At 44.9% G+C, this 20,130-nt stretch overlaps 1 protein-coding gene across 2 annotated transcripts in view; it reads right to left on the minus strand.

The window, feature by feature from the left end:
• Positions 1–376, minus strand: part of OSBPL1A (oxysterol binding protein-like 1A) — a 234,197-nt gene extending 233,821 nt beyond the window's left edge. For both annotated transcript variants that reach the window (XM_010828928.1, XM_010828930.1), the window contains exon 1: positions 254–376. The gene's annotated coding sequence lies outside the window, so the exon portion shown is untranslated. The remainder of the gene's footprint in view (positions 1–253) is intronic.
• Positions 377–20,130: the final 19,754 nt, after the last annotated feature.

The raw sequence follows: 20,130 nt of genomic DNA on the forward strand, positions 1-20,130 counted from the left end.
CAAGTCCCAGTGCCGAACCAGGTGTGACCCTAGGCCCTGGGCACAAATTCCTGACACCCGAGGCTCTCCACCCCAAGTCAGAATCCCCTACATCCGTGTCCCCTCACCCTGTGGGGTCATGACCCAGATCCTTGGAGCAGGGTCCTGCCTTTGAGTGCCGGCCACAGCATCTCCCAGAACCATGCACACACAGCAAACCTAAGACTTGTTTGTTTGTTTGTTTGTTTGTTTGTTTATAGGAGGCGGCCGTCACCTGGCTCGCACTCCCGGAAGACTCGCGGCCCCGCGGATCGTCGGTCTCGGGGATCCCAGCGCCCGGCGGAGCGCGAGGCCGCTTGGGACCACTCAGCGAAGTGGCACCGCCCCTCCGCGCTACCAGCCCCGCGAGCGCGCGCGCGCTCCGGTTTTTTACGCCTTCCCGGGCACCACGTGACCGGCGCGCGGGCCGCGTGGCGCGCTGGCCCCGGCCCGCCCCCGGATGGTACGCCCGCCCCGACCTGGCACGCCGGCCCCCAGCACGCTCCAGTCCGCCCGGATCGCCGCGGATGGTTCCAGGATTTGCCAACTGCTGTCTGGAGGAACAAGGACTTCACGCTTCTTCCAACACGCCCCGCCCCAAGAGAAGTTACGGACCCTACTTCGAGGACACCCAGGAGCTGTGGCACGGAAAGGAAGCCCTCCAAGCCAAAGCAAATATATTTATAAATACTCAGTGCATTACCCAGCTGCCCAGGTTTTTTCTTTTCTGCTTTGGTTGCGACTTTACTCGTGGGAACTTAATCGGCAGTGTAAATTAGCTGCACCTCTCTTTTCACATGTCACATGATGATCTTTAAATCCTATACAGGTGTAAGCATCTAAGATGGATATGAGTGCTGCTGCTGCTGCTAAGTCGCTTCAGTCGTGTCCGCCTCTGTGCGACCCCATAGACGGAAGCCCACCAGGCTCCCCCGTCCCTGGGATTCTCCAGGCAAGAGTACTGGAGTGGGTTGCCATTTCCTTCTCCAGTGCATGAAAGCGAAAAGTGAAAGTGAAGTTGCTCAGTCCTGCCCGACTTTTAGCGACCCCATGGACTGCAGCCTACCAGGCTCCTCCGTCCATGGGATTTTCCAGGCAAGAGTACTGGAGTGGGGTGCCATTGCCTTCTCCGTGGATATGAGTAAGGTATGCTTAAAGAGAGATTTAAGTTTTCCTTCACTTCGTCCCCCCATCACACAGCTTTCATAGAGTCCATCTCTACGGACTCGCACAACAGGTCTAGCCAGAGTAGTTAATACATAGTCTATTATATGAAAGTACACACTGTAGTGTAATTACACCTTTTAAAAACATGCATAGCTGAAAAAGACGAAGTTACGAGCATACGAAAAAATTTTCAACTGTCTTGTATTTTCCAGTGTATTTAATGAACATGTTCTTCTGTAATGAACATTAATAAACAGGTATCATATTTAAGGGACGTAGGTTTTCAGTTAAGTCTAGAAACCTGGTTGAGAACCTATTGCACTTGTCTGTGATACATGATGTGTCAGATCTCTTAGAATGTTCCTGGAGAACACAAGAAACCTTGCTTATATGCCCTAGGCTAGCATCATCTTTTCTTAGTGAAAAAGGCACTTGAAGAGCACAATCCTTCAAGGGTGAATTGTGTGGTAACTAAGGCAGTCATATTTGCCTCACAAGGAAACTTCAGAGCTTATTTTCTAAGAATACTGAATTACCTTCACAGCCAAAACAAAAATTGACTACCTGAATAAATTATCCACATTATTTCACAAAAGCCTTAATTCTCACTAACATGATTTAATTGCCTAAATTCACTACTCATTTCTTTTTTCAGTTCACGAAATTGAGTTTGTAAACATCCTAGCCAATAGGAAGATGAAAGTAACAGGAGGTAATCACCATGACTACCAATAAAAAGTTCTAATCTTGGTAAGATCACTCCTTGTACATATTTTTACAGGCGTCTCTTTGATATATATGTAGACAATCTTTAGGAAAAGGTATCTCTTCCGCATTTTTATTTCTGACTGCTAAGTCACTTCAGTTGTGTCTGACTCTGTGTGACCCCATAGACGGCAGCCCACCAGGGTCCCCCGTCCCTGGGATTCTCCAGGCAAGAACACTGGAGTGGGTTGCCATTTCCTTCTCCATTGCATGAAAGTGAAAGTGAAGTCGCTCAGTCATGTCCACTCTTAGCGACCCCATGGACTGCAGCCTACCAGGCTCCTCCATCCATGGGATTTTCCAGGCAAGAGTACTGGAGTGGGGTGCCATTGCCTTCTCCATTAGTATACATATAAACACGTCAAGGGTGTAACAATTCTTATTGTAAAGCACTACTGTCCAATGCAACTTTCTGCAATGATAGAAATGTTCTATTAATATAATTCTACCCTGTCCAGTACAGTAGCCACCAGCCACATATGCCTGCTGAGTTCTTGAACTTTGGCTAGTGTGATTAAAGAATTGAGTTTTATGTAATTTTAATTTAAATAGCCATCATGTGGCTGGTGGTGGTTTAGTTGCTAAGTCATGTCCGACTCTTACAAACCCATGGTCTGTAACCTGCCAGGCTCCTCTGTCCGTGGGATTTTCCAGGTGAGAATAATGGAGTGGGTTGCCAATTCCTTCTCCAGGGGATCTTTCCAACCCAGGAATCAAACCCAGGCCTTCTGCATTGCAGGCAGATTCTTTACCAACTGAGCTATGAGGGAAGCCCACTTCCTTATGTGGCTACCATGTGGCCAGCAGCAACCATAATGGATAGTGCTATTCTATAACAACAAAGAATTACTATATTGCCCCCAACTGTATCATACTCTATTTTGAGAAGTGTTTGATAGACACAGAACATCTGGAAACAATTAATAAACTCTTCTGAGCTTGTGAACAGGTAGATATTTTAACTTCGCAGATGGAGCATGTTAAAGTTACTGTGTCACCCTTTTATCTACAATGAATGTAACTAGGACAGAATTGGTAGCTCTGGGTGAATAGGAAAAGTGTTTGGGAGAAACTAACTCTTTGCCCTGCCATTCCCAGGCCTGCCTGACCCAACTGGAAAGTTAACCATCTTCAGATCACAGTGTGCTTCATCAGAATTACCCATGGCCTGGTTCAGACTGGATCCACTTAGGGTTCTTTCATTTGCTTGTTTCAGATAATTTCGTCATCCTCAGTTGCAAAGTCATGTCCATCTCTTTGCAACCCCATGGACTGTAGTCCACTAGGCTTCTCTGTCCATGGGCTTTTCCCGGCAAGAATACTGGAGTGGGTGGCCATTTCCTTCTCCACAGGATCTTCCAACCCAGGAATCGAGCCTGCGTCTCTTATGTTTCTTGCATTGGCAGGTGGATTCTTTTACCACTGAGTCATCTGGGAAGCCCAGGAGCCCACAACTACTACTGCCCACCCCACATCCCAGCGTTTCCCACCAGAATAAGATTCCCTTCAGATGATAGTACCCGATGTTTGCATCCCTGCAGTTTTGTCTTAAGCCTGAAATGCCGCAGAATGCACTTCACAAACTGCATGTTTTAAAAACACTCCCCTGGTGCCTGTGTGATTTTGAAGTGCTGCAGAAGGCGCACTAAAGGCTTATTAAGGCTTATTAAAAGGAGGGTTTTATGGACTGAGACTTTGGGGAGGACTTTGGGTAATTATTATCTGGAATGCTGAAAAACAAGTCAGATGTCATCAGGCAAATCCAGATAAACTGTTGAGTTGGGGGAAATTAACCTTCCCCTACACCTACATATTAAGTACTTTGTAGTTATTATTAACCCAATACCATCAAGGCTATGATGTCATCCACAGTTGTCTGGTCAAGCAGTGTGCCTGACAATTACACTACCCCTTCCTGGAAGCCTCAGAAAGTCCGCCTTGCCCACAGCCCCTCTTTGAGGGCTTCCTTACACAGCCTCTGATTCCTGGCTCAGTGGAATGTGCAGGGGCAGGACCTGACAAACAGCACCTTCCTTCAGGCTTACCAAAAGTCTGCAGACATGCTCTGCCCAACAGAATAGATCTCTGCTGGGTAGTAGTAAACTACGAGTATAAACTGTCTAGTATAAACCATCTCGATTCTCTGTGGGTCCATTTGACTGTGCAATACACAAAGTACAGTGTTTAGGGCAGAAGCAGGAAAACATACAGAGGAAAGTGAAGGCAGAGAGAAAGCAGAAACCATGGGTGGTCAAGAAGGAGAGGAGAGGAGACTGGGAATCTCTGAGGCAAGAGCAGAGAGAGATTGAGACCTGTGTAGGGCATGAAGGGTGAGGCTTCCTGCTGAGAAGGCGCTAACTACTGGCTTCAGCTGTGTCTCCAACCACCTGTCAGGGCAGCACAGATGTTTCTGCTTTTATCTCTATATATCGTTGCAGTAAATTCCTACACTTTTACACCTAATGTAACCTGTTTCTCTGTTCCTTGAACCCAGAAAGAGCCTCACCCCATGATGACCCCTTTCTTTTTCTCAGCTCTCCTGTTCTTGATCTCTAACAAACAATCCTGTCGATACTGCCTTACAACAGCCACCCTTCGCTTCAAGGTCTCTGCAACTCTTTTGAAACTTCTAGAACACATCTCTTTTCCAGATCCCCAGTTACTCCCACTGTCCATTCCAGAGTCACCTGTCAACACCTGATGAGTGGCCATAGCATGCCACGTGAGTTCACTTGGTGAAATCACAAAGATGGAAGAAAGGGGGTTTGATGGGCCAGCCTGGGGCCTGAATTGGAAGTACAGATCAGATTCCAGACTCCTGGATCTTAGATTTGGAAGAGTCAGCAGAAACCTACCAGCCCAACATCACACATAAAGCCAGATGGTCTTCAACCACATTGCAAAGAGGAATTTACCTGTCTGGAGCCCGGGAACTTCCTGGATCACCGCCTCACGTGTGTGCTAAGTCACTTCAGTTGTGTCCAACTCTTTGCGACCCTGCGGACTGTAGCCATCGGGGCTCCTCTGTGCAACTCAAACCACTCTCCTGGCTGAATTATTACTGGTAGAAGTTCCTCCTACAGAGGCAAATACCCACTCCACACAGCTCTCACCAGGTATTCAATGTAAAGATGAATGGAATAAACTGTATTAGCCTTCCACAGGCTGTTATTTTAAAAAGTTAAAGAAGACTAGAGTGAGCTGCCTTAATTACTCTTTCCTGGGCTTACATTTCCAGAGGCTCCAGCCTGTGATCAGGCTCCAGTGGTCGTAGCATTCTGAAACCCAGTTTGTACTTTTATCTCTTAAAATTTAGCACCCAGGATTAAGCAAATCACATATGTTTCTATAAAACTAGAAACAGTAATCTTAGTACTGTTATATCCACTTTATGAAACTAAACTTTGCCTTTTTCCCAACCTCATTATCTTGACCTCTCCACTGCCCCCTGGTGGTGGTGATTTTTTCCTCAATTGATAGAATTGGGAGAGAAAAAAGATCAGAGAAAGAATGGAGGTAGTGCAGAAAAAAAGAGTGATTACATTCATAAACAGATTCGTGGCCTCATGAAGTTTATAATCTAATTTTGGAAGCAAAGTATACAATGGAAACTAACAAAAAAAACCATGACAACACATAACTGATAAAACAAATTCTAAAGAATTTGGGAAGACGAGATCAGTGAGGACTAGAACAAAGATGTATAGAAGTGGTGGTATATACGCTTCGCTACAGCTTTAGATCAGAAACAATAGGAAATGGAAAATGAGTATTTTCAACACAATAAGTTTGAGAGATGCAGCAAGAAACTGAAGATGTGAGAATTTATTGGGGGCAAAAGCTTAGGGCTAGAAACAGATTTGTGAATCATGCACAAATATCCATGACATTGTAGGATTACCAACAGAAAGAAGATTAATGACATGCAAGGACTTATAACAGCAGAGAACCTCTCATTCATCATCGATTAATTCGTGTCCTCATTAGTCAGTATATACATATTAACCTAGTAACTGACATGACTTTGTGAGTGGATACATGTGCAAGGCACTGTTTAAGGCTGAGAGAGAAAAAGATAACTCTGAAACAGCCTTGCCTTCAGGAATTTAAGAATCTAGGGACACAGATGAGGCAATGTAAGACTTATAAATCAGCAGGTGAATTAAGAGATAGAAAATAATAAGAACCATAAGAAAACTTCAGATAAAGGAGGAATAAGGAAGAAAGTTTCGTTTGCAAGCCAGGGCTATTAGTGAATGCTTTAGAGGAAAGATGGCTTTTAGAGTTAAGCCATTAATTCACCTGAAACTACCACAACATTGTTAATCAGCTATACCTTGATACAAAATAAAAAGTTTAAAGCTTGAAAAAAAAAGTTCAGCCATTAATGGATAGGATCTGAGCATACGGAAATGCTGGAGAAGACTCTTGAGAGTCCTTTGGACTACAAGGAGATCAAATGAGTCAATCCTAAAGGAAATCAACTCTGAATATTCATTGGAAGGACTGATGCTGAAGCTGAAGCTCCAATACTTTGACCATCTGATGTGAAGAACCAACTCATTGGAAAAGACTGATACTGGGGAAGACTGAAGGCAGGAGGAGAAGGGGACGACAGAGGATGAGATGGTTGGATGGCATCACTGATGCAATAGACATGAGTTTGAGCTAACTCTGGGAGATAGTGAAGAACCAGGAAGCCTGGTGTGCTGCAGTCCATGGGGTCACAAAGAGTCAGACATGACTGAGCAACTGAATGATAACAAAATTCAGGAATGTATACAACTTTTACATAAGAACTCTTGGAAAAGAGGAGACATAGTGCATGGAATATTTTTAAATGTACTGTCTCAGCCAAACCTAAAAAATAGAACAAATGGTTTTTAAGCAGATAAGACTGTGAGCAAAACCGGCTAAGAGGGGGTGGGCAACATAAACTAGCGCAGGACCTTACACGGTGCAGACCACAGTGAGACTCGTGAGACGGACACTGGCTGGATTCTCAGCGCTGCCCAGCAATCCTTTGTCCTTCCTTGTTAGCAGTTCTGAGTGGAAACTGCAGGAGCAGGTAGTGGAAAGAGCTTGGGGAGGCTCAAATGGAGGTGACAGGTAGACTCTGGTTGAGAGCTCAGAGGTGAGCTCTGAACCAGAGAACTACATCTGTGACCATCTTTGTCAAGGGGATGTGAGCATTGAGCTTTGCAGGAGATGGCTTAGGGACAAAGAACAGAGTGAGAAGATAAGGGGCCAGGACTGAGCTTCATTTCCTGCTCTTCACTGCACTTTCTTTTCTCCTAAAATCCCTTCCCTGCCAGCTCCCCAGAACACCCTCAGCAGATGACTGTGCTGCCCACTTTACCAAGGACAGCTTCCCTGGTGGCTCAGTGGTAAAGAACCCACCTGCCAATGCAGGAGACCCATGTTCGACCCCCTGGGTCAGGAAGATCCCCTGGAGAAGGAAATGGCAACCCACTCCAGTATTCTTGCCTGGAGAATCCCATGGACAGAGGAGCCTGGTGGGCTACAGTCCATGGGGTCGCAAAGACTCGGACACGACTGAGTGACTAACATGTTCATTTGCACTCTTACCAAGGACACAAAACCATGAGTTGAGAACCCCCTGATCTTCTTACCACCAAACCAACATGCTTACCTGCAGTCACTCCTTTCTTACGTTTCCTCCTGTCAAAGGCCAGAACCCCGCTCAGTGTTGCCGAGCCCCCTCCTCAGCAACCCTGTCCATCAACCCTCTCCTAGATCTTCCAACTCTCGAGATGAATCCACTCCACAAGGGTTGCCTAATCGCTGCCATCTTTTAAAAACCCTCTTCCAGAGTGTGGTACCGTCTCCCTCCTCCTCCAGAGTTTTTGTTGTTTAGTCACTCAGTTGTGTCTGACTCTTTGCAACCCCATGAACAGCAGCGCACCAGGCTTCCTTGTCCTTCACTATCTCACAGAGCTTGCTCAAACTTATGTCCCTTGAGTCAGTGATGCCATCCAAACATCTCATCTTCTGTCATCCCCTTCTCCTCCTGCATCAGGAATCTTTCCCAGCATCAGGGTCTTTTCCAATGAATCGGCTTTTCCCATCAGGTGGCCAAAGGATTGGAGCTTCAGCTTCAGCATCAATAACTCCTTTGGAGTTAAACTGCTTTAAAACTCAGTCTCCACTGGCTCTCACCATCTCCTCTGCACTCTATCATCTTCTCTCTGTAGCAGCTTCTGCTCCCACTACTCCACTGAAACTGCTCCTGTTGGGAACCCCAAAGGCCTCCCTGTTGCAAAAGCCAAAGAGCCCCTTAAGAGTCCTAACTTTAACTGACCCTTGGCCACATCTGACGCCAGTGACCACTTCCTGCCTCCTTGGAATGCTCTTCCCTCACTTTCTCTGAGCTCCTTCCCCGCAGTGTTGCAGGTTCTTCCTTAAACTCCCCTCTCCTCACACTCTCCGTAGAAGAGCTCCATGTCCCCATGGCTTCCTAACTCTCTGTCTGCTCATGTCTCACCAATCTGTAACACAGGTCCAAAAACCACTGCTGAACTTCTGACCATACACCTGTGCGTCCAACTCAGCACAACTCAAAGTGCAGCTCCTCTCCCGCTTCCCTCCTGTTCTCATTCTCAGTGGCAAGCACTCTGGTCTCTCTTCCTTATTCTCCCCACCCTACCTTTTCTCCCACATGCAGCCCTAATCTATTCTTCACTCTGTAGTAAGAAGCTGTTTCCAAAATTTCAATCATATCAACTAATTCTCTTGCTTAGAACACTACTCTGCCTTTTCCTTGCTTCCTGCAATGTCACCATTCGGCTCTTGTCATTGTATCTGTGGTAGTCTGCACTTCAAATCAAATTGCCAACATCCGTTGGATCATAGAAAAAGCTAGAGAATTCCGGAAAAACATATATTTCTGCTTCACTGACTATGCTAAAGCCTTTGAGTATGTCGATCATAACAAACTGTGGAAAATTCTTCAAGAGATGGAAATACCAGACCACCTTACCTGCCTTCTGCAAAACGTGTAAGCAGGTCAGGCATCTACAGTTAGAAGTGGACATGGAACAATGGTTCAAAATTGGGAGAGGAGTACCTCAAGGGTGTATATTGTCAGCCTGCTTATTTAATTATATGCAGAGTACCTCATGCAAAATGCTGGGCTGGATGAAGCACAAGCTGGAATCAAGATTGTGGGGAGAAATATCAGTAACATCAGATATGCAGATGACACCACCCTAATGGCAGAAGGTGAAGAGGAACTAAAGAGTGTCTTGATGAAAGTGAAAGAGGAGAGTGGAAAAAGCTGGCTTAAAACTCAACATTCAAAAAAATGAAGGTTATGGCATCTGGTCCCATCACTTCATGGCAAAAAGATGGGGAAACAATGGAAACAGTGACAGAATTTATTTTCTTGGGCTCCAAAATCGCTGTGGATGGTGACAGCAGCCATGAAATTAAAAGACTCTTGCTCCTTGGAAGAAAAGTTATGACAAACCTAGACAGCATATTAAAAAGCAGAGACATTATTTTGCCTGCAAAGGTCCTTATAATCAAAACTATGGTTTTTCCAGTAGTCATGTACAGATGTGAGAGCTGGACAGTAAAAAAGGCTGAGTGCTGAAGAATTGATGCCTTCAAATTGTGATGCTGGAGAAGACTTATATTAAGAGTCCCTTGGACAGCAAGGAGATCAAGCCAGTTAATACTGAAGGAAATCAGTCCTGAATATTCATTGGAAGGACTGATGCTGAAACTCCAATACTTTGGCCACCTGATTCAAGGAGCCAACTCATTGGAAAAGACCCTGATGCTAGACAAGATCAAAGGCAGGAGAAGGGGACAACAGAGAATGAGATGGTTGGATGGCTTCACCGACTCAATGGACATGAATTTAAGCAAACTGCAAGAGATGGTGAAGAACAGGGAATTCTGGCATGCTGCAGTCCATGGGGTCACAAAGCATTAGACACAACTGAGCGACTGAACACTTCTACACTTCAGCAATTCTGAACAACTTTCAGTTCCCTGATTTGCTGTGGTCTCTGATGCTTTAAGACCTCTGCTGACGTTGTCCTTTTGTGCCTTGAATGCTCTTCCTCAGCTTCCACATCTTCCCGAGGCTTATGCTACATACTGTCAGAGCTTAGAAATCAATTCTTTCCAAGGCCTTCCCTGACCCCCTCCTATAGTCTTTCAGGTTTACCTTGTACCTACTCCTATAATAATATCTGTCACATTGTGATACAAATGTGTCTTCATTCATCTGTATCTTTCATCAGAGAAGAAGTATACTAAAGCCAAGGAATGCCTTGTTCACCAGTTTCACCCCCTTTATCTAACACAATGCATGGCACATACTAGGAAATCAAAACATATTTGTTGAATGAATGAATGAACTGGGACTTTATGTCTAAAATGTTTTATCCCAAGTTAGGAGGCAATGCAGTAAAATGGCAGGTACACAAAACTCAGAAACCTGAATTGAATCTCAGCTCTCTACCTGTTAGGGGCTTCCCTTGTGGCTCAAATGGTAAACAATCTGCCTGCAATGTGGGAGACCCAGGCTTGATCCCTGGGTCAGGAAGATCCCCTGGAGAAGGGAATGGCGACCTACTCCAGTATTCTTGCCTGGGAAATGCCATGGACAGAGGCCTGGTGGGCTACAGTCCATGTGGACACGACTAAGTGACGACTAACACCACTTTCACTTTCTTTACCTGTTTACCAGCTGTATGACCATGAACAATTTAACTTCTCTGAATTCAGAGCCCACCCAATGGCAGGCACTGTACTGGGTGCTTGCAAGGTAAAGATGAAGAAAGACATGATAATGGCCATCAAGGAAGCCAAGTCCAAAACAATGTGTTGGATGTGGAAGGAAAGAACATTCCAGGTAGAGGGAGTAACACTTGAGAAGGGCTAGAGGTGAGCAGTCAGGCAGGTGAGCAGTCGATCACATGCCTTCTGAGAGGATGTGGATCTAGTTCAATAAATCTAGAAGAGAAGGTGCAGGACAGAGAGTTAAGGAGACACATCACAAAGCATCCTTTACAGAGTGTCATAGACTTTGAGATTCATCCTCAAAGGTGTGGAATTAAAACCCCAAAGAGTTCTAAGCAGGAGAGTCACAACACTAGAGTTCTATCAGAGAGAGAGCTATGTCAAGTGGCAAGGCAGAGAATGGGCTAAAAGACAGTGAAGTCAGAAGCAGGTTAGGAGGCTGTTGTAGTGGTCAGTCAAGGGGCCTCAGCTTTGACAAGGACTTTGAAGATGGAGAAAAGTAGTGGGAGACTGATTTGAGAGATACAAGTGACAGAACATAAAGAACTTGGTGACTGATTCCATGAGTGGGGTGAGAGACAAGGAAGAGTAAAGGTGGCGCCCAAGTGTCTGCTACAGGCAGTTGGTATAGAGAGGCACCATTTACTGAGATGGGGATTGCAGAAGATGGAAAGACTTTTGAACAAAGGACTGACATGATCACAGTGATCCTTCAGTGAGAGCGTTCTGTTGGCAGGAAGCAGGATGGGAAAGGGAAATGTCTGGAGTCAGGAAAATGAACTAAGAAGTTACTGCAGTGGTCCAGGGGGAGCTGAGAGGGCCTGGACTAAGGTGAGCAGTGAGCCTGGACGGGAAGCTGCAGTAACAATAGACAGGGTTGGCAATTACAGTGGAGAGTCTTGGAGAATAGGATTAAACAGCTGCATTAGGAGAGCTGACCTGAAGGTCTTTGAAAGCCAAGCAGAGGAACTGAGACTTGATACAATAGGAAAAAATAAAACTTTACACTATTACTGAACAAAGAAGCATTTGAGGGTATGTGCTTGCTAAGTCCATTCAGTCGTGTCTGACTCTTTGCGACCCTAGGGACTGTAGCCCACCAGGCTCCTCTGTCCATGGGATTCTCCAGACAAGAATACTGGAGTGGGTTGCCATGCCCTCCTGCAGGGGATCTTCCCAGGGATGGAAACTTTGTCTCACGTCTCCTGCTTTGGCCAGCAGGTTCTTCACCACTAGCGCCACCTGAGAAGCCCCAGTATTTTCATCAAACATTTAAAAATTTCACATGATCATCTCCTTTGGACACTGATTTTGGGGTACAGAGGGAGCTGATCCCATTCTGTTTCTACTTTCAGTCCGAGGAAAACTTTTAGAGGAAAAGAAAACTGAAGTTCCATGTAAGAGGAAAGGAGTTGGAAGAACCCTGGGCTAAGACAGGGTCACTGTGTTTGATGCTGAGGGAAGCCAAACCCCTGGTTCCCTCCTCTCATTCCCTTCCATGACCTTCTTCTCTGTTGGCCGTAACTCAATCCGTTCTAAGGTTTTAACAACTAACAACAGAACTGGTAACTATCCCTTCTAGAACTTTGTTAGCAGGTTTCTTAAAAATTAAAACAAAAATTTTTTTTTTATAGCCAGAGTTAGTATTTTTGGCAAGTGGGGACCCAAGTCCTTCTTAATATTGGATCAGAAATAAATACAACAGTGACCTTGAACTTGTATCACCAGGGGAACATAAGGTATAATGATGCTAAGTGGGGATAGTGTTTATCAAAAAGTGTTCTAGTAATTCTACTGCTCTAAGATTTTAGCGGGTGGAGAGAGGTGGGCATTCCTTAGTTAAATTCTTTCAGAAAAGCTGCATACTACCATCTTCTCTTGGAGATTTATACTGTATGTAAAATATTAAGGGCGTTAAGAGTTTTAACACAAAATTATCAGATGAGGTGTGTTTAGCACAGAGATGATAAACTCAATTGACCATGGAACACCTCACTTTACCACCTTCCTCTCTGAGAAATGAATTTCTTTGGAATACACCTTTGGACACATCGTTACTGAGAAATCAGCCCCTGCCCTCGAGGTCACTGAAGTGGCCGCACACCTTGTTTGGAGATAGGGGTGCCTATTTCTGAAATGGGGGTGCTGATCAGACCAGTGCTTTCAGGGTCCTTACCCCACGGTTCCATGGTATATGAGCTCTAGTAGTATACATTAGGTGTCAGCCTTCCATTCTCTTAAATCTCCTGAAGTCAGGAAGTGCCTAAAATTATTATTGTTTCTTGCGACTGTACAATTGCCAGCTAATCTTCTTAGGCTGCTGTGTTATTTATGGTGATATTAAAATATTCAAGGATTTCCTTCCTTCCCCAGTTGCCTGTTAATCTTGGCTCTGTTTCCTTGACTTTTTTTTTTTTGAGAGCTTCTCCTTAAAACTTATATTTTAATATGCATCACGTGAATCCTCCTTTGTGCCTCTGTCACATTTCTTGGCCATAATTGGTCAAACGGTTGGCCAGAACACAAATGGGACAAAGAGAACCTACAGCCTCAGCATTCACTGGCCTGCGTCTGCCACATTAGCTTTCATTAGCTGGGAGCATACAATAAGCACAGGAAATCGAGGAAAGACTCATTAATAGTGTGCCAAGGTGTTTGTGTTTTGCTTCTTAAATATTTTAAGGACATATTTCCCTTAGAAAAATATTTCAGGAACATATATGACTTCAAGTCAGTACTATGTAGGCAGAATTCATCCGTGTTACAATGTATCTTAAAGCAGCCTGTGCTGGGTCCTGAAGAAACAGATGCCAACATGAGGTTAAATGTGCAAGAAACTTGCTGGAGGAAATGCCTGTGAGAAAAAACAGGAAAGAGCCTGAAGAGGCTCTGAGAGCCATCAAACTGATGCACATCTGACCTTGAGTGGAGGGACAGAAAGAAGGGACAGAGGAAGGCTGTGTAGCAGTTGTTCAGTTGCTCAGTTGTGTCTGACTTTGCAACCCCATGGACTGCAGCATGCCAGGCTTCCCTGTCCTTCACTATCTCCCGGAGTTTGCTCAAACTCATGTCCATTGAGTAGGTGATGCTATCCAACCACCTCATCCTCTGTTGCCCCCGTTCCCAGCATCAGAGTCTTTTCCGATGAGTCGGTTTTTCACATCAGGTAGCCAAAGTATTGGAGCTTCAGTGAATATTCAATGAACATTCAGGGTTGATTTCCTTTAGGATTGACTGGTTTGATCTCCTTGTCCAAGGGACTCTCAAGAGTCTTCTCCAGTACCACAGTTCAAAAGAAGCACTCAGTCTTCTTTATGGTCCAACTCTCACATCCACACATGGATACTAGAAAAACCATAGCTTTGACTACACAAAACTTTGTCGGCAAAGTGATGTCTACTTTTTAATATGCTGCCTAGGTTTGTCATTGCTTTTCTTCCAAGCAGCAAGCGTCTTTTAATTTCATGGCTCCAGTCACTGTCTGCAGTGACTCTGAAGCAGTAAACCTAAGGAAAGTTTAGCAAGACCTTTGGGAGCCCAGGAGCCCAAGCCTCCCATCAGAGGAGTGTCTTATCCCTCAGGAATGGGTCCGTTTGGGTCACTGCTGTGTGCCTGGCTGAGGGCAGCCCACGGGAAGTAGTCTCAGTACAAACACAGTAACAGATCTCAGAGCACAGTAGTGGGGCCCTCAGTCAATTACCCTCCCTGTTCTCCAAGATCTGAGAAGTGCTTTCCCATGGCCATCACACAAGATTCTCAAAATTTAATTTGCAGAAGAGTCACTCAGGAATCTTACTAAAATGCAGACCAAATGGGTCTGGCATGGAGGCCTGAGTTTCCATACTTCTATCAAGCTCTTAGATAACATGATGCTGTTGGTCCACAGACCTCACCTTAAGTAGCAAGGTTCTAGAGAATATTTAGAAGACCCCTATTCAAACCATCAATGTAGGTTGAAATAGGTTTATGGAGAACTGTTCACAGGCCTCTTTCCTCACACTTGATGTGACAGTCATCTCAGTTACAGTCAGATGCATATACTTCCAGGTTAGGTTTTTTCCCATTCAAATAACTCATTCCTCTTCCTGTTATCACAGCTGTCAACCCTTTTGTCACATTGCTTATATAACCTGTTACTGATCATTTCCACAACATCTCTCTCTCTATATGCACTCATTTTGGTACCAAGAGAGAACTTTGGTCCTTTATGGTCTGAGTATGACTCCTTCTCCTTCCATGTATTTAGTTTGGACAGTTTATGTTTCTTCAGTTCAGTTCAGTTGCTCAGTCGTGTCCAACTCTTTGCGACCCCATGAATCACAGCACGCCAGGACTCCCTGTCCATCACCAACTCCCGGAGTTCACTCAAACTCATGTGCATCGAGCAGTGATGCCATCCAGCCATCTTATCCTCTGTCATCCCCTTCTCCTCCTGCCCCCAATCTCTCCCAGCATCAGGGTCTTTTCCAATGAGCCAACTCTTCGCATGAGGTGGCCAAAGTATTGGAGTTTCAGCCTCAGCATCAGTCCTTCCAATGAACACCCAGGACTGGTCTCCTTTAGGATGGACTGGTTGGATCTCCTTGCAGTCCAAGGTATTTCTTAATCTTAAGCAAAAAGTTCTAAGTACCTCCTTCCAATCATATTGGGTTCTGAAGTCTACTCTACATAGAAATTCTGGTGCAGGCAGTCATCATATTTCTCCTCTATGGGCAAGTTCTGGCCAAATGCCTCCACATCACCTGAAGACTTCTGCAGTTATCATCCTAATACCATGTAGCTGTCCATCTGTTGTTAAACAGATGCATCCTCTTCCTTCACTCCATTCACTGGTCTCTTTGTACATCTTCCCTTGTGGCTCAGATTGTAAAGAATCTGCGTGCAGTACAGGAGACCTGGGTTCTATCCCTGGGTCAGGAAAATCCCCTGGAGGAGGAAATGGCAACCCACTCCAGTATTCTTGCCTAAAGAATTCCAGGGATGGGCTATACAGTCCATGGGTCTTAAAGAACTGGACACAACTGAGGGAGTAACACTTTCACTTTGTATGTCTTAACACCCCCCAGTTTCTAAATAGCAGTTTTCACATTTCCCCCTGCCTCCCGCTAAATCCATAGAATTTTTTCATCAAAGAAAGCTTCAGTAAAATAGTTGAGGCTGGTCTGGGTAAAACAGCGGGAAATAAAATCAGAGAGGTAGCCAGGAACACATCTTGTGTGTTAGGGTGTTTAAGTATTACCATGAAAGCTATGGGGAGCAAGGATTTCCAGGGAGGAAAGACACATCAGACATGTGCATTTTGAAGGATTCCTCTGGCAGATGTGAGGTGGGTAACTTAGAGGGTCCAGATGAAATCAGAAAAACTAGGAGACTGTAAGGAAGGTAGGCAATATTAAGGAATCAGAATCATCAGAACTTGTTATCTGTGTATGAAGACAGTGAAAATTGTAGAGTATGTCTCCCAGGTTTCAGGCTTGGCCAATTATTGACGCTCAGTTGTGTCCAACTCTTAGTGACTCCATGAACTGTAGCCTGCCAGGTTCCTCTGTCCATGGGATTTTCCAGGCAAGAATATTGAAGCGGGTTGCCATTTCCTTCTCCAGGGGAATCTTCCCAACCCAGGGATCGAAACCAGGTCTCCTGCATTGCAGACAGACTCCTTACTGGCTGAGCCAGGAGGGAAGTATGATGCAGAGATCAGGGGTTGCCAATACGGAAATGGGGAAGATAGGCAGAGGAGTAGGTTTAGGGAGAAAGATACTGAGTTGTTTTAGACATACTGAGTTTGAGGAAGATGTTCAGTAACCAGCCATTTAGGTAAATGGATGGAGAAATCAGCAGGATCTGGTGTAGAGACCCTGCATGTATCCAGATCTGTTATTTGCTGTCCATTCTCAGCAACTGGTTAACTGCTCAAAGTTCCTATTAAGTAAAGCCTTTTCAACTAAACTGCCTATAAAGTCTTGCTTTCTGCAAATGTAGGTTGTCTGCCACACTTATTACTTCAGTAATTGTTTCCCTCCTCTTTTTCCAAAGTGCTCTTTGCATATCTGAGTTTAGAACCTTATTCAGGGTTGTTTGCAGGGAATGATGTGAAGAGTAAAAAAAAAAGCTTGCTGCTGCTACTGCTAAGTCGCTTCAGTCGTGTCCGACTCAGCAGCCCACCAGGCTCCCCTGTCCCTGGGATTCTCCAGGCAAGAACACTGGAGTGGGTTGCCATTTCCTTCTCTAATGCATGAAAGTGAAAAGTGAAGTCGCTCAGTTGTGTCCGACTCTTAGCGACCCCATGGACTGCAGCCTACCAGGCTCCTCCGCCCATGGGATTTTCCAAGCAAGAGTACTGGAGTGGGTTGCCATTGCCTTCTCCGAGGTCCTATTTGCAATATGAAATAGACACAGCCACAATCTCAATTTGCAACATCCTTAATCTCATGCCCCTTAAAATACATTTTTAGGTGGGAATAGTTATAATAAGCTGTTCCAATCATGTTAGTATTCATAAGGACATACTTTAACTTCCTCTGTGCGTAGACCCAGAAGGGAACATTTCTAGTGCGACGGGATATTGCATAAAGTAGTTGATGCCTTCGGAGAAGGCAAAAATGGCACCCCACTCCAGTACTTTTGCCTAGAAAATCCCATGGACGGAGGAGCCTGGTAGGCCGCAGTCCAGGGGGTCGCTAGGAGTCAGACATGACTGAGTGACTTCACTTTCACTTTTCACTTTCCTGCATTGGAGAAGGAAATGGCAACCCACTCCAGTGTTCTTGCCTGGAGAATCCCAGGGACGGGGGAGCCTGGTGGGCTTCCGCCTATGGGGTCACACAGAGTCGGACACGACTGAAGTGACTTAGCAGCAGCAGCAGCAGTTGATGCCTTGAAAATGAATCATTTCATAAAGTGGTGCTGTAAATATTTTTGTTTTGTGCATTTGGCAGAAAGAGTAACTTCAATTTAGAATCTGAGCTCAAAAGATTTAAAGACTCTAGCTATGAAGTAGGAATCAATAGAAACTCATGGGTGCAATCTCCAGAAGGTAAAATAGACTGGGTTGATGTGTGTGGCAAGAAAAGAGGTGCTATGTATGAGAAACTAGATATACTAATACTATGCCTTGTTTAGAAGGTTAAATTGTGCTGCACATTGTTTTCTATTTTAATGCAATAGTTTTAAAATCTGGGTTGAATGTCTTTGCAGGTCCACTGGGAGGGAAGTTGCTAGGTAGTTGGGACTTCAGGCCCAATACCACTATTTCAGGCAGAACAACCTAATCTGTTTTACATAAGCTTTCACTGAAGAAAGGATTCTATGGCTTTTTTTTCTTCTTCTTCTTTAAGGGTGACAGTTCCTATTTTTTGCAACAGAAGTTGTAAGATGTTAAGAAGAGATCAGTAGAGTTCAGAGTGAAGGAAGAAAAACAGCTGTTTAAGAATAGATGGTCATCTAGGTAGTATTAGGATGGTAACTGCAGAAAGCTTCAGGCGACCTGGAGATGCACAGTGGCCAAACCTCACAGTGCGTGTGTGCATGCTACATTGCTTCAGTCGTGTCCAACTCTTTGCCATCCTATGGATGACAGCTGCCAGGTTCCTCTATCCATGGGATTCTCCAGGCAAGAATACTGGACTGGTTCCTTGCCCTCTTCCAGGCGATCTTCCTGACCCAAGGATCATCTATGTCTCCTGCATTGGCAGGTGGGTTCTTTGCCACTAGCGCCACCAGGGAAGCCCAAACCTCAGGGAACTTTCAGGCAAATCCTCACCAAGAAGAAAATAACCACGATGGACTGGTCGCACATGAACTTTGGGGCCCTACTTGATTGGAAGGAGGAGTTTAAAACTGCTTCTATTGAAGATGAAGGAAAACATACTATCCAAATCAAATAATTGGAGGAAGGGGGTGTGACTGAGACGAAAGAGGGCTAAGTCCTTCAGGCCTTCTCTTGGAACCAAAATGAGTGCACATGTGCAGATTTATGGAGACAATCATAAAGGGATTATGCAAGTCATATGACAAAAAGAGGTTGACAGCTGTGATGTCAGAGGCAATGAAATGCATGATGTTTCCTAAATGGGCCACGATTTTTCTGCCAATATTTTTTTCTCCATCGGAAACAATTTTCTTCCTTTTTCAATTAGCTAATCTCTACCTCTTCTTCCGTAACTCACTTCACGCATCCTCTGGAAGGAGAAGCCCAATAAAATTAGAATAGATGGCCCTTCCTTTAAAAAAAAAAAAAATCTTAAAATTTCTATTAACTCATAGCCGATTAACAAACAATGTGATCGTTTCAAGAGAACAGCGAAGGCATTCAGTAGAGGCCCTTCCTTGGGCTACAAACAGGATATTAATTCCCACCCATTTAAATACTAATTTACTTTTGTTCTCCCTCATTTTAGCTTCTTAAAGACAATGCACAACATCTAAATCTTCATTTCGAAAGTTTAACACAGTAAGAACCTAATAAATGTCTGTTGAATTAATAAATCCACAAGACTTACAATAAGATCCCTTCAAAGTTAATTCGGGTGGAATTCTTTTTGTAATTCTCCTGATTCAGATATGTGTTTTAAAGAGGGAATAAAACACGCCCGTGATTAGGGAAGACAAGACAGAGGAAAGATGCAATATTTTGAGTTTGTGTGTGTGCGTGAAGAAAGTGAAGCAAAAGGGGATGAACTGTGTTTCGAGTAAGACATTAAGGGACTTGATTAAGATGTCTCATCTAAAGTGACACATGTTAGCCACAACCAATATACAGGAATGCATGGGTTGGGGACAGGAGAGAAACGACACAAACAGACCCAAATTTTGGGACAGTGAAACAACGACCTTTATGTTGACTGGTAAAGCCTAGCGTCTTGAACGAAAGCTCTTCCGGAAAAATAGTCCAAGAACACCCAAGAAAATTATCATAAGACAACAGCGAATGCTAAGTTTTTCAGCAGGTTTTCAAAATTGCCTTCTGCCTTCTCCTGCTCTATAGTTTTGGGGAAATTAAACTTACCCTTGTTCAAATCAAAAAAACATCTTAAAACACGTAAAACAAAACACCACCACCCTGCTTAAAATGCAAAGATGAGTCTTGGGCTGTGGGCTGCGGTGAGTCCCTTCCTGGGACGCTGCGGTGAACCCGACTCTCCAGTCTCCAGGTGGGTTCGATGGCACCGACGGCGCCGTGGGCGAGCAGAAGCTCCCAGCCGCGGCGAGTTTCAGGAGCAAATTGCAAGTGGACTCCTGCCGCTGCTTGGAAGGGACTGCGTTCCGAGGCGCGGGGGAAGAGGTCGGAAGAGGCTTGCGTGACGAGACCCTAGCGCCGGCAGCCCCCTGCTCAACCTGGCCCGCAACCCGGAAGCAGAGGCGAGCCGCGCGGCGTGGCGGGGTTGCGGTTCCGGGTCGAGTCTC

This window comes from Bison bison, unplaced genomic scaffold (assembly GCF_000754665.1).
Source record: "Bison bison bison isolate TAMUID 2011002044 unplaced genomic scaffold, Bison_UMD1.0 scf7180017864498, whole genome shotgun sequence".
Lineage (NCBI taxonomy): Eukaryota > Metazoa > Chordata > Mammalia > Artiodactyla > Bovidae > Bison > Bison bison.